This window comes from Heterocephalus glaber, unplaced genomic scaffold (genome assembly GCF_053883595.1).
Source record: "Heterocephalus glaber isolate CG9 unplaced genomic scaffold, H.glaber_assembly_v1.0 deba00001606, whole genome shotgun sequence".
NCBI lineage: Eukaryota > Metazoa > Chordata > Mammalia > Rodentia > Bathyergidae > Heterocephalus > Heterocephalus glaber.
In genome coordinates this window covers 6,860,217-6,873,819 of record NW_028258377.1, presented here as the reverse complement: position 1 = coordinate 6,873,819, position 13,603 = coordinate 6,860,217, and the positions used below count along the sequence as shown (strand labels likewise).

Genomic DNA, 13,603 nt, shown 5'->3' with positions numbered 1-13,603 from the left:
GAAAGTAACATAAGCCACATCAGATACCAGTTATCTCAAGTTAGATACCAGTAATCTCTTCTCTCCCAGATATGGAGACCTGCAATGCCCTGAGAGGGAGGACTCTCTTCTAGCCTGGTTGCTGAGTGACCTTGTGGAACCAATCCCTGGCCACCTGCACTGGGCATGTAGCATGACCCAGAAACAAACCTTTAATGCATCAAGCCACTGAGAGTTAGGAAGCTGTCTCTTCCCATACAATAATATCCAGATAAATTCCAAATGGGTTAGACCCAGATTAATATTGAGTAAAGCTATAGCTTAAGAAGTGTTTTCAGAATGTAACACAATGTAAAACATAAAAATAAGAAAAGATATACATTTGACATAATAGAACTTTAAACAATCAAATTTACAAGGAATATATTTAAGGTAAAATGGAAGCAGGTCCATATCCTTAATACATGAAGAAATTATGAAAAATTATTAATCATGCTACTAATAAATAATTTTTAAAATCAGAGACTACCTTTTACATACCAGCTTGACTGTATTTCTTTACCTAAGAATTCTGTGCAGAGGGAGGATGTGGAGAGAGGTATAACCACGGATTGTAACTGACATAGCCCTTCTTGGTATCAAAGCAGCAACAATATCTAGATTCTAAAGCATTATGCAAACCATGTAATCCAAGACCTTCTCCACAAAATACCCTGAAATGCAGATAAATCTTCACTTTAAAAAGTAGACACTGGACTTCCACTTTCCAATCTGATCCATAAGGAAGTTAGCAGGTATCACTCCATCCTAAAAATATGTAAAAAGCTTAAGTAACTGAAATGTTAACAATTCTCCTTATATTCACCAGAGTAATGTACTCCTAAGGTAAACTGCTTCTCCATAAACTGGAGAGAGAGAGAGAGAGAGAGAGAGAGAGAGAGAGAGAGAGAGAGAATACATGAAGCAGTAGATTATAATTTACCTGGGCAGAAACTGCTGCAGGAAGAAGTGCTGGGGCAGGAAAATCTGAACTGCTGAAAGCTCAACATGGACAACTCAGAGTTTAAAACTCCAAGGAGACATAGTCACAGGAGAGGTCTCCATAATTTGTGAGTTTTAACACCAGGGGCTCTACCAAGTCCTCACAGTGAAAATCAGAGAAAAATCCCCTGATATATCTAGCAGGGGAAGAGATAAAGAAACCATTTTGAAACACACCAGAACATTCTGGTTTTATTAATAAAGCCTGTTCTCCAGAAAAACTGACTAGGGCCAAACTTGCTGGGATTTTATCAGAGCCTAACTGACCTGGGGGAAGGGATTTGCCCAATGGTATCCTGCTCTAGCCATCCTGTCCCACATAAGAGGAAGGACAGAGGAACACTGGTAAAGCTCAGTTTCTCACCAAAAGCCTTAGAATGTGTGTAAGACTAGAATGCTTCCCTTCTCCCACACATCACCACTGGGTTCCTAAAGGGCTATTTTCCATGGTTTCTTTTACCCAGTACATTATGTCCTCCTTTTTATAATTTCATAACAAAATTATAAAACATGTTAAAAGAAAAAAATAAATAAAAACACAATGTAACTAGCATCAGATATGTTAGAAATGTTGGAATTCTCAGATCAGGAATTTTTTGAAATTATTATTAATATGTAAAGGGATTTCATGGGAAAAGGACATACTATACAAGAATAATGAATAATGCATTTCTATGTATGTGTGAAACAAATGATACCAATTATATAAGGGGACAAATATAAGAATTAGAAATATAATATTATACTTGCATCAACATGAAGTGGTATAATGTTATCTGAATGTGGACTTGGATTAGTGGAAATTTATACTGCAAGGTCTAGGGTAACCACTAAGAAAAAACATTTTTTAAGAAATAGAATTATTTTGCTAAGAAAGAAGAGAAAATGAAAACATATAAGATTTTCAATTGAAACCACAAAAAGCAAAATAAATGTGGAAGACAAAAATAGGAATAAATAATAAGAGTAGCAAACAGAACACAGTAACAAATGTGTGGATAGTAATCTAACTATACCAACAATCATTTTAAACCTCAGTAGTGCAGTATATCAATTTAAAAAGACAGAGATTTTGCCTAATGTGGTAGTACATACCTGTAGTCCCATTTACCCAGGAGGTTGAAACAGGAGGAGTGCTGAAGTACAAGAGTTTAAGATTAGCCTGGAGAACATAGCAAGATCCCATCAAAAGAGAGATTTTCAGAAAAGATAAAAACACCCAACTACTTTAAATGTTTTAAAACAGATAAAAGTAAAGAGATGGAAAAGGATATACAATGATACCACAAATCAAAAGAAAGCAACACTAGCTATATTAATTTAAGACTAAGTAGACTTCAATGGAAAGAGATGTACCAGGGATAAAGAGGGGCATTGTATAATGATAAAGGGATCAATATTCCAAGATATAACAATCCATAATTTACCTAATAATAGAGCATTCAAATACGTAAGGCAAAAACATATATAACTGCAAGGTAATTAGAAAGATTCACTATTATAGTTGGGAACTTAAATACTCATCTATCAGAAACAGATTCAACAGGCAAAAAAAATCAGCAAGGACATAGTCAAACTGAATGGTACCACCAATCAACAAATACAATTGACTTAAGTTTCTATCTTAAGAAAAATAGAAAAAGAAGAGTAAATTAAATCCCAAGTAAGGAGAAGAAAAGGAATAATAAAAATGAAAGTAAAAATCAATGCAACTGAAAATAAGAAATATAGAAAATCAACAGCAACAAAATCTGTTTTTTTAAAAAAGATCTATAAAATTCAGTAAGCTTCTAGTAAGAAAAAAGAGAAAATATAAATCACTGATATCATAAATTAAAAAGTGATATCACTACAGATACCACAGATACAAAAAATATGATAAAAGAATATTGTGATCAACTATATGCCTATAAGTTCCCACAAGTTTGCTAACCCAGATTAAATCAACCAATTTCTTAAGACACAATTTGCAAAATTCACACAAGAAGAATTAGACTATTTAAATAGCCTTATTAAAGAAATTAAAGTAATAATTAGTGGTCTTCCATAACAGAAATCACCAGACCTATATGTGTTCACTGGTTAATTCTATTAAACAAAGAAGAAAGAAGTTATACCAATTATCCTCTATAATCTCTTCCAGAAGAGAGAAGCAGGGGGAATAATTTCTAACACATTCTTATGGGGCCAGAATTACTCTAATATCAGAACTAGAAAAAGGTATTAAAAGAAAAGAAAATTGCAGGCTTGTAGACCAATAGCATTCATGAGTATAAATCCTCAACAAAATACTAGCAAACTGAGTCCAAAATGTGTAAAAGAAATTATATACCAAAATGATTATGAACTCAATGTTGGTATCCCCAAAAATATGCATGTTGAAACATATTTCCTACAATGTCATCATATTAGGAGGTGGGCACTTTGGGAAATAGAACCCTCAGAAATAGGGTTGGTGTCCTTATAAAAGTCATGAAAGACCTCGCTTCCTACTCTTGGCTCTGCACTGTATGAGGACACAAGAAGTTGTGGGGGAAAGGAAAGAAGGGAAAGGAAAAAATATGAGATAATGAAAAAACAGAAACAAAGTCTTTGTAAATAGGGATGGGTGGGGGAGGAGTGAAGGGAGGGAAGGGGGATGGAGAAAAAAATAAAAACAAGATATATCATGTAAAGTTACAAATTCCCAATGATCAATGTCATCGTATTATATACCTAAAATGTACCAACAAACTTAATGAATAAAAAAGGAAGTTGACAGTCTGTAACCTGAAAGAAAACTCCACCAGATGGTGATGCACACCTGGACTCCCAGCACTCAGGAGGCTGAGGCAGGGAGATTACCATGAGTTCAAGGCCAGCCTGAGCTATATAGTGAGTTCAAGGCCATCCTGAACTACATAGCAAGACCCTGTCTCAAAAAAATAAAAAAATAAACAAACTCCACCAGAATCTGACTGCTCTTGTATCCTTCCAGCCTTCACAATTGTGAGAAAATCAGTCTCAGTTGTTTGTAAGCCACCTCATTTATGGTATTTTGTCATAGTAGCCGGAGTTAGCTAAAATAACAAGCACTTAGAATTTGTCCCTAGTTAACCATTAGTTAGTTTAGTTAACCATTTGAACATAACTCAACATTCAAAACTCAGTTAATGAAATCCACCACATCAACAAGCTAAAGAAAAAAATTCCTGTAATAACATTCATAGATAAACAGAATACACTTGACAAAATTCAGCACACACTCTGGATTTAAAAATTCTTAACAATGTAGAAATAAAGGGAAAATTCCTCAATTTGGTAAAGACTATCTATAAAATACAGAGCTAACAGCTAACATTACACTTAATGGCAAGGGACTCAAAGCTTTTTCTTTAACATCAGGAATGAAAAGAAATGCCCCTCTGCTGATTTTGAACATTGTATGAAAAGTCCTAGCTAATGCAATAAGATAAGAAAAGGTACTTAAAAGTATACATATCTGGAAGGAAGAAACTAAACTGTCCTATGTTCACAGTTGATATTGTCACCTATATAGAAAATTCTGACAAAAATACCCCTCCCAGAATAAACAATTACAGCAATGTTACAGGTCACAAGGGTAATACACAAATATCAAAGGCTTTTTTATACTTTTTATATACAGGACTAGTGACAAAAAAGTGAAATTTGAAATTAAAAACACAGTACCATTCATAATAGTACCCAACAAAATGAAATACTCCAGTATAAATGTAACAAAATGTGTACAAGATCTATATGAGAAAAACTATAAACCTCTGATGAAGGATATCAAGAAAGAATTATATAAATAGAGAGATACTTCATATTTATGGATAGGAAGATTCAATTTTGACAATGTGTCAGTTGATTTACATAGATTCAATGTAGCCCCAACTGAATCCCAGCTAATTATGTTATAGATATTGATAAACTCCTCCTAAGGTTTATATAGTCAGTCAAAAGACACAAGATAACCAATTCACTATCACAGAAAAATAACAAATTCAGAGGAAGAAATGATACTGTTGAACTTCAAGAATTGTCATAAAACTAGAGTAATCAAAACAATGTGATAATGAAAAACTAAAAATAGACAAAAAGATCAATGGAACAAACTAGGAAGCTCAAAAATAGACCCACATAAATATAGTCCAGGCAGCCAGGGATTTAGCTCAGTGATGCCATGCCTACCTCACAAGTGCAAGGACCTGAGTTCAATTCCCAGTACTGAAAATATATACATATAAATTATATATTATATTTTATATACATATATATATTTGCAAAAAAGCAAAGGGAATGCAAAGGAGGACATACCATTTTTAAACAAATGAAGTTAGAACAACTAGACATCCATATCCAAAACAAAATCTAAACATAGACTTTCTACTGTTCACAAAAATTTACTCAAAATGTATTGTAGACCTTGGGCCGGGGATTTAGCTCAGTGGTTTCATTGCTTGCTTCGCAAGTGAAAGGACCAAGTTCAATCCCCGGTACCAAAAAAAGAAAAAAAAAAATGTATTATAGACCTAGATGCAAAACTCTAAAATCCCTAGAAAATAACATAAGAGAAAATCTACATTATCTTGTGTTTATTTTATTTTAAATAGAATACTGAAGGCTCAATGCAGTAAAGAAATAATCAATGCATTCAGATTCAATAAATTCAAAATTTCTGCTCTGTGAAGGATAATGCAACAGAAGGAGAAGATAAGCCACAGACTGAGAGAAAATATAAGAAATATATTTGATTAAAGGACTGCTGTATAAAGTATACAAAGAACTCTTAAAACTCAACAATAAAAAGCCACGACCAATGAAAACATGAGCAGAAGACATTAATCTAGACCCCACCAATGAAGATATGCAGATGATGAGTAAGCATATGAGAAAATGGTCAGTATGATGTCAGTAGGGAACTGCAAGTTAAAATAGAAACCCACTGTCATCAGGACATACCTATTGGAATGGCCAAAGTCCAAAATGTTGAAAACCCAAAATGCTCATGAGGAAGTAGAGCAGCAGAAACTCTTACTCATTGCAGATACAAGTGCAAAATGGTACAGCTGCTTTGGAAAACAGTCTGGTACTTCTTCACAAAATTAAACATACTCTTACCATACAATTTAGCAATGATGTTTCTGGTTTAACTACATGAACTAAAAACTTAGGTTCACATAAAAAACCTGCACATTGATGATGTTAATAGCAATTTTATTCCTAACTGCCAAAACTTAGAACCAATTAAGATGTCCTTTAGTAGGTGAAGGGATAAATGTTACAGACAATGGAATGTTACACAGCACTGAAAAGAAATAAGGTATCAAGCATGGAAAGGCCTGAAGCAATTAAAGTGTGTATTATTAAGAGAAAGTATGATCCCAACCATCTAACATTCTAGAAACCCAAATACTATGGAGACAGTAAAGGATTAAAGGTTTCCATTTTTTTAACGTATTGTATACCTAAAATGTACCAATAAAAAAATTTAAGGAATAAAAAAAGATTAAAGGTTGCCCTGGGGGTCTTCTGGTGTCACAGCGCCAAACTGATGCAAGTCTCCAAGCTGGCCAGATCACTTTCTTCTGGGACTTCTACTGGTGGCGGGCTATGCAGAAGGACCCTGGGAGAACCTCATGCCATGCAATGGAGGCAGTGACCTTTGAGGATGTGACTGTGACTTTCACCATGGAGGAATGGGCTTTGCTAAACCCATCCCAAAAGAAGCTCTACAGAGATGTGATGCAGGAAACCTTTAGGAACATGGCTACTGTAGGAGGAAACTGGGAGAAACAAAAAAATGAAGAAGAGTACAAAAATTTATGGAGAAATCTAAGAAATGAAGAGGTAGAGAAAAGCTGTTGATACAAAGCTTGGAAACAACATGATGAATATGAGAAAGTATTCAAAACACACAGTCATCAGACACATAGAAGAAGTCACATTGAGAAGAAAACTTTGTATGTAAGCATTGTGGGAAAATTTTCCGTACACACAGTCTTTGTCAAATACATGAAAGAAGGCACACTGAGGGTAAACCCTATGTATGTAAGCAGTGTGGGAAAGCATTCAGTAGACAAATTCATTGTCAAACCCATGAAGAAGGTCACCAAGGGGAAAAACCTTATGTATTTAAAAAATGTGGGAAAGCATTAAGTACAAACAAATATTGTCAAATACATGGAAGAAATCATACTGGGGAAAAACCCTATATATGTAAACAGTGTGGGAAGGCTTTCAGTACAAACAAGTATCATCAAATATATGAAAGGACTCACACTGGGGGAAAGCCCTACACATGTAAACAATGTGGGAAAGCTTTCAGTACAAGCAAGTATTGTAAAACACATGAAAGAACTCACACCAGGAGAAAACTATGTATATAAGTAATGTGGAAAATCATTCAGAACCCAATAATATTTTAAAAACATGAAACAAGTCTTGCTGTGGAGAAACCATATGTATGTAAGCATATTTTGCAAATCCTGTGAAAGTGTCTCATGTATTGTTGCCTGTAGAAACAAAGTAATATGAAAAGCTTGATGTCAAATATTTTGTGTAGAGTGCCCCAGAAAATACACACCAGAAAGAGATATTCTATAGTGCTTTTCAGTAACTCACTTGCTATGTAAATCTCTGAATTATGTATCTGTAGAGTTTTTGTTAAAAATAAATATGGAGGGCTGGGGATTTAGCTCAGTGGTTCCAGTGCCTGCTGTGCAGGCACAAGGTCCTGAGTTTGATCCCCAGTATCAAAATAAATAAATAAATAAATAAATAAATAAATATGGAGCTGATATGCTTCTGTAAGCAAAAAAAAAAAAAAAAACAGTTGCCAGGGGTTAGGCAAGACAGGGATGAATAAACAGAATATGGAGGTTTTAGGGCACTGAAATTATTCTGCACAATGAAATGGTGAATACATGCCATTATACATTTTTTCAGACCTCCAGCATGCACAATGTCAAAGGTGAAACTTAACGTAAATAACGGACTTTGAGTGATAATGATGTATCAGTATAAGTTTGTCAGTTGTAATAAATGCACCACTCCGATGCAGGAGAATAACAGGGGAGGTTGCATGGTGGCAGAGTAGATGGGGACTCTGTACTTTCCACTCTGTACTTTAAACTGCTCCAACAAGTAAAGTATATGAGTTTTTTTAAATGGACACTGAAGAATAATTTACTAGAAGGATGCTTTCAAATCTTAAAATCCAAACAGTTTTATGGCTAATGCTATCATAATCTACCCTATTGTGAACTTTTACGCAGTTACGTAAAATTCTATATCTGTTTGAAGACAACGTAATCCTCTATTTAGAAAATACTAAAGAGTACATACACACAACATACACATATGTTAGAACTAACAAGTGAATTAAGGACACAAAAATTTTTAAAAATGCAAAATATATAAAAATCACCTGTGTTTCTGTACACTAGCTGAAAAATGTGGAAAAGAAATTAAGAAAACAATTTTATTTACCATTCATCAAAAAGAACAATATATTTAGGAACAAACTTAATCAAAGAAGTGAAACAGTTATACACTGAAAACTATAAAACATTTCTAAAATAAAATTAAAGACACAAATAAATGGAAAGGTATTCCATGTTCTTTGATTAAAAGATAATATTGTTAAAATGAAAACAATACCCGATACAATCCAAATACTTAACATAATCCTTATCAAAATTCCAATGACCTCTTTTTCCTAGAACTAGAAAAATCCATCCTAAAATTCACATGAAATATTAAGGAACCTTGATATCTCATAACAATCTTGAAAAAGAATAAAGTTGGAGTTCTAACATTTCCTTATTCCAAAACCTACTGAAAAGCTGCAGTAATCGAAACAGTATAGCACTAACATAAAGACAGAAATGTAGACTAATGTGATAGAAGACAAAACCCAGAAATAAATCCTCATATATATGGTTATATGATTTTCAACAAGGATGTCAAGACCATTGAATGGAGCAAGGATAGTCTTCAGGGTTTGCAATCAATGGTGGTGGAAAAATCAGATATACTCAAAAAAGAATGAAGTTAGACACTTACACAACAGACACAAATTAACTCAACATTATCAGCAAAACTTAAAAAATCAAACTATATAACTCTTAGAAAAAAATAGAAGGAAATATTTACGACATTGAATTTGCCAATCAGTTCTTGGATATGACACTAAAACCATAGGCAACCAAAGAAAAACTAAGTAAACTAGACTATCTAAAAATTTTAAAATTATGTGTATCAAAGGACACAGTAAATAGTGTAAAAAAGTAACACATGGAATGGGCCTCTAACACAACAGTAACAAAAAACAATTGAAAAGTGGGCCCAAAACTTGAAGATTTCTCTAAAGAAGATATATATGAATAGTCAATATGCATATGAAATAATGCTCAACATTAGCAATCATTAGGGAAAAATACATTAAAACAACAATGAGATGCATCACATCCATTAGGATAACTATTACAAAAAATATAGAAAATAACAAGTGTTAATGAGAATGTGAAGAAAGTGAATTCTTCTGTGCATTGTTGAGAACGTAAAAGGCTATGTAAAACTAATTAAACGTATAATTATCAAACAATTCAATAATTCTATTTGAGCATATTCCCCAAAGAATTAAAATCAGGAATTGAAGAGATATTTGTATATTTATATTCACAATTGTCAAAAAGAAGAAACAAATCAAGCATCTATCAACAGATGAATGGCTAAGCAAAATGTAGGATATACATAATAATAATATTCAGCCATAGGAAGGAAAGAAATTCTGACACATGCTACAACTTAGATGAATCTTGAAGATGTTATGTTAATTAACTATGATTCCTAAAATAGTATATAAGTTACCTGGAATACTAAACTGTAGTAAACTCATAGCATGGAGCCAACAAGAAGAAATGGGGAATTATTTTGCAAGATGTCTGGACTCTGGCGGACAGATGGCAGTAACAGCAGCACAATAACATGAATACACATATCACTGAACTTACATTTTAAATGGTAAATTTTATATTGTTTATGTTACTACAATAAAAATACAAAAACATAGGATTCAAAATCAACCTAAATTTAACATTTTTTACAGAGGATTATTTCAATTATGTAGAACAAAAAAAATTTTAGGGGAAAATGCAAAATATTTATAGTCAATTTTTTTGAGGAATAGTTATGGCTACATTTTAAAAATTCCACTTAGGTACTTCCTAAATGGTTTATAATAAACATGTATTTCTTTTATAGCAAAATACACTGAGAAAAATTATCCAATTAAAAGAATGTACACTTAGCAGAAACACGTATTCGGTATATGGAATCAGTAATGCTTACAGAGAGCTAAAGGTCAGTGAGGAAAGCAATTCAAATATTAACTTGAAATTGATGAGGTAACTAAAAACAAATTTATGTATTTAAAATATTCTGAAATATCATTTTGGTTTTAACAAGAATGCCAAACCTATTAAAATCATGGCCAGAAGAAATCTACCAAGGTCACCAACTTTACTAGATAAAAATACACAAAAAGGGGAACATATTTTTTTTCTTGCATTTAAAAAAAGGCCTATACCTTTATCATCACAATATTTCTAAGAAATCATTAAAGTTGGTAAATGTGCAACTATAAATAATAGTCTAGGGCCTCCGGCAATAAGTTATCAAAATCATTACTTATGAAATATGAAGGAAGCAACAACAGCAAAATGATTCAGTAAAGAAAAATCCCAGAGCCAACCAACAGGAAAACAAGTTACAAGACTCAAACAATCTTCTCAAAGGATTTAAGGGTTACACTGTTTAAAGTGGGTGAGGAAAACAGACCAAATTACTTTTTTAATATTTGGGAAATAATTTTACAACTGCTTGACTAATAATAAATTCAACATTCTTCTCTTGATTTATAAATTCAACTTCTTGTACCAAACAGGAGACCTGGCTGGCTGATTCCCCTTTATATAACAATTTATCCTCAAACACCTTGGCCTAGAACATGGCTCTGACAAACTATTATGGATACATTCTCTTTTTATGGGGAGAGAAGAGTCAAAAAAGCTCTTCTATATCTCCAATGTTATCTTTTTGGTATGTATTAAATTTTTAAAATATTCAACCTTTGATCCAATAAATTTATTCCTAAGAATGCATCCTAAATAAATTATTGTACAAGCATACAAAAGTAAATAGAAAAGTAATGTTCACTGCAGTATTTTTAGTAAAAGCAACAATTTGAAGTCAATGTGAATTTCCACCAAGTATTGTTGAACAAATCATGAAATGTTCAAACTAAGAACACTATAGTCACTAAGCAGAATCAATTATATATGCACACTGTGACATGAAAAGATATCCATAATATGCTGTTGAGTAAAAGAAAAAATCAAAAACTTCAACATGTACAATGTTATTTTATGTGCTTAAAAAGTATATGTGAATGTGTACATGTGAACATATATGTGTGTATGTTTGTATGTGTATGAAGGTATAAAAAGAGATACTAACATTATGGTCTTAGTAATTATTAGCCATAACAAAGATTTAGCAATAACACTCAATGGTGGACATAGGAGTAAGAAAGGACTAGGAGAGATTATTCCTTTTTAATTTATGATCTTACACATTGATAAAAAACTCATAATTCTAAATATTAAGTTAACATATAAAACTTATTTTAAATTCTTCTTTTCCTCCAAAACTTTCCAGTAATGTTCAAAAACAATGCTTGAAAGTCAAGTCAATTACAAATTTAAGAAATATCAAAGAACTATGTTATTCTCAAGTATGTAGCATATAAGAACCCTTTATTCTCTCCTTCCATTATGAAAAAAGTCTTCTGAATAACAATAGTTACTAATCTCCAGGGTCTCCTTAAAAATGCAGAATCTCCACCTATAAGGTAACCATACATTGAACAGCACTTTTGTGTTTCTATAGCACACCCTTCCTGAAAAGCAGAGACTGGTCTGAGCTTACGCACCACTGGGAAGAGTAAAACACTATTCATATATTCCTTTGGCTGATAATAGTTAGCATGAGCCACATAAGATTGGCAAAGGTGGCCAGTTTTCCAGCCTTTGTCTAGATTTATATCTTTCTTTGGTACAAAATCTTTATTATGTGTCTGTGTTGAATTCAGCAGTTTACTCACCTTTCCTAAGTCTAGATGTAGTTTTCAGGCTACTGTCAACCAGTGTTTCACATTCTTGTATGAATATGTTTAATCCTCTTAGCAAAAGCTATAATTGCTATTTGAGGCTAGAACAGTGAGAGAACAGGTCGAAATCATTTCCTTCCTAGGCTACTTTACAAGTAGTAAGCAGTTCACCCAGTCTTCCCTGCACCTGGGTATTCCATTTCCCTCCAGGCACTGGCTTCACAGGAGACCAAGACCCAGGCTCCAGCCAGATCTGTAGGCTCAGGAAGACCTTGGATGAGACTGTGAGAATAACAACAAGCCTTGGTTATTGAGAAGTTGGTTCCATTGCTCGAGTACTCTGAAGTCAGTCCATGCCTTAGCATCTCACAAAAAAGATATGTGCCAATAACTTTTGGTCATAGTGTATCAATAACAGCAAAAAAACAAGAAGAAGCATAAAAGGGCACCTCGTCAGTCAATGCAGGACTCCCATTGCTGGGAATACTGGTGGATTCCAAAGAGAACAGAAAAGTTTTCAGCATCTCTGAGATAAAAACTGTGCAAGAAAGACAGTTTTCTCTTGTTTATCCATCAATTAGCATTTATGCTTTCTTTTCCTGTTCCCTATTGACTAGCTAACAAGATTCAGTCTGCATGTTCAGATCAAGTGTAACATCTCCACCCAACCATTCTCCAAACCAAGTCCAATGTCACTAGTATACAGTCTCAAGGTTCTATGGACTGCTCCATCATGGCATAGATCAACATTACAATCTGTATTAGTCTTTTCTCTGTTACTATAATAAAATATTTGAGGCTGAACATCTTTATAAAGAAAACAGGTATATTTTTGGTTCATTGTTCTGATTGAAGATATAGGGGCTGCATTTGGTGATGGTTTTCCTGCTGACAGATTCCAAACCAGTACAGAGAATCACATGAAAAGAGAAAACCAGCATACACATGCGTTTCCTGTGTTCTCTTTCCCTCTTCTTATAAAGCCACCAGGACTTTAATCATGGGACCTTGCCCTGATAACCTTATCTAATCATCAGCCAAATGCCCCACTGATAAACACCATAGCCAGATGAAGTTTCACTCTCTTAATACCTCACAATAAAAATTAAATTTCAAAATGTGAAACCTTGGGAGACACTCCCAAACCATATCCAGTCATAGCACAATCGCTCCTTTCTTGATGTGATCATCTTGTCATGATACCTGCCTCCTCGCTGATCTCTAACTACCTCGAGGGCAAGCACTGTGTCTGTAACTGATCATCCCTCAATTAATATTTGTCAAATCAAGGAGTGAGTAAATGAATGAACAGATGCGCTGGTCATATCAACTCATCCCAGAAGCTGTTAGCCTCCCTCATGCTCAACTCCATCATGGTTTCCTTTAACTTTTGGTACTAATTGTCAA

At 33.6% G+C, this 13,603-nt stretch overlaps 1 long non-coding RNA gene and 1 pseudogene across 4 annotated transcripts in view; one reads left to right on the top strand and one right to left on the bottom strand.

The window, feature by feature from the left end:
* LOC110344406 (uncharacterized) overlaps positions 1 to 13,603 on the bottom strand; it is a 556,324-nt gene that overhangs the window by 349,779 nt on the left and 192,942 nt on the right. The window lies entirely within an intron of this gene.
* Positions 6,673 to 7,428, top strand: LOC147822911 (zinc finger protein 124 pseudogene; annotated as a pseudogene).